Source organism: Nicotiana attenuata, unplaced genomic scaffold (assembly GCF_001879085.1).
Source record: "Nicotiana attenuata strain UT unplaced genomic scaffold, NIATTr2, whole genome shotgun sequence".
NCBI classification, from domain to species: domain Eukaryota; kingdom Viridiplantae; phylum Streptophyta; class Magnoliopsida; order Solanales; family Solanaceae; genus Nicotiana; species Nicotiana attenuata.
The window spans coordinates 240,039-242,302 of record NW_017670418.1 but is presented as its reverse complement, the minus strand read 5'-3'; positions in this window follow the sequence as shown (position 1 = coordinate 242,302).

Here is a 2,264-nt window from a genome sequence, read left to right as displayed (position 1 = left end):
CGCTTTACCTTCATCATGGGACTTTCTATCGCAAATTCGGATTTATTTCGGCCTCAATGTGGGGACCAGACACCGGGCAGGAAAAAAAAAAAGAACACGCCTAAAGGTCATAGACAGGGGCGGCCCGACGAATTTTGTGGCCTAAAGCCAAACTTTATGAGGGGGCTTAAATTTTTAATTTTTCTTTTTATTATTTATTTGAAGTCTAGCTTTACTTAGATACAAAGTTATTAAAAATTTTCTTATAATCAATAACTCCTACATTTCCCAGTTGACAATCTAACTAATCCATTTAGCCTTTCTTGTGACATTGTTGTTCTTAGGTAAGATTTTATCAATTTTAATTTTGAAAACTTCTTTCCGCTGAAGCAACGGTAACATGAGTTATGAACATTATTTCATAAGGAATTTAGGCATTTGGAAAAAGAGCTAAATCTTTATATTTGATTAAGTGTATCATTTAGTCCTCATTTGTTTTTTTTTAACATTAAGACGTCTGAATCTGAATACACATCTTAATATATATTCAGATGTGTATTAAGATCGGAATACTACGAATGTATAATACTACGAATGTATAATAATTAAGACTGTTAGATTTTTAACATACGAATGTATAATATTTATCTTTATTTGAAAATTAATAAACATAAAATTTAAATGAAATACTAACTAATCTAATATTCTATCAATAAAATATATAGTTTTTAAAAATATGATAGTTGTTGGTGGTGATGGCTAACGGGTGAATGCCGACTAGAGGCGGTGGTTGGTGGTAGTTTTGGTTGATGATAGTGTTCATGCTAGTAGCAGAGAGTGATTGGTAGTGGTGGCGATTATGATTGAGGATGGTGGTGGTGGATGGTGATAGTTAATAATGGCGAGTGGTGGTAGTAGTTGTGACTAAGGAAGGTGGTGGGTGGGAGTTGGTAGGTTATAATGATGGGCAGTGCTGGCTGTGGTTGTTGATGGTGATGGGGTGGTCAGTTGTGGTAGTTGAGGTGGATGAGTGTTGATTGTGGGTGAGAATGATGGTGGTCGGAGTGGTGAGGATAGTGGGTGGTGATGGTCGATAATGGTGGCGGCTATGATTGATGATGATGGTAGCGTGGTGGTGGTGGAGGTAGTGGTGGTGGGGGTAGTGGTGGTGGTTGAGTATGGTGGTGGTGGCGTCATGGTGTTAGTTGATAATTGTAGGCGGTGGCAACAATTAATAATATGTGATAGCATCTTAATGAAATTAAGTCTCTGTTATAGATCTTAATCAACACAGACCTATTCAGACCCATTAAGTGGTTGTGAAGTAAAAATAATACTTAATGATTAAGATCTGCATAATTAAGATTCAGACTTTAAAAACAAACGCACTTAATGTCTGAGATATGAATGATTATGATTCAGACCTCCATTAAATGCAAACAAATGAGGCCTTAAACTGCTATCTTCTAATTGTACTATTTTCCTTAATACTTTTAATTCAGAAAATAATTCTAAACCATCAATATCGAATTGATTATTATGCTTTAAGGAACATTCAAGATTAAGGCAATATTTTTTCAAAATTCCAACATCTAGTGATCTTAGTTTTTACTGCCCAATAGAAAACCAAAAATATTTTCATATACATCGTTCAAATCTATTTTGAAGTGAAAATAGCCTGTCTATTATGTATAAAAGTAATCGACTTTAAAGGACTCTTCGAAAGATTTTGAGATTATATTATCAACATTCGCATCAAATTGTTACTTCCTATATATCACATGTTTCTTACGAAATTCGGGTTTGATATTCATTTCAACTGTAATTTCCTTGGTAGAAATCATAGCAGTTGCAAATCCTTCTTCTCTATATTTGTTAAAGAAAGAAATCAAAATTTTTCACTTTACAGAACTCTTTTTTTAAACTTATACAGAGTCTATTAGGTATAACAAAAAATGCCCTCCCCCTCCCCCTNTGATTTGATGATTTGGCTATGTTTTTATGATGTTATGGGACGTGTTGGTATGTTTGCTTGAGGTCCCAAGGGCCTCGGGTTGATTTCGAGTGATTTACGGAACAAGTTTGGAAATTGGCAGACTGCTGAAGTTGAACTCAGCTGTCATAATCGCACCTGCTTTATGGAAGGGTCGCCCCTGGTCATAGAAGATCCGCAATATATAGATTCCACCAATTATATATATATATATATATATATATATATATATATATATATATATATATATATATATATATATATATATATATATATATATATATATATATAT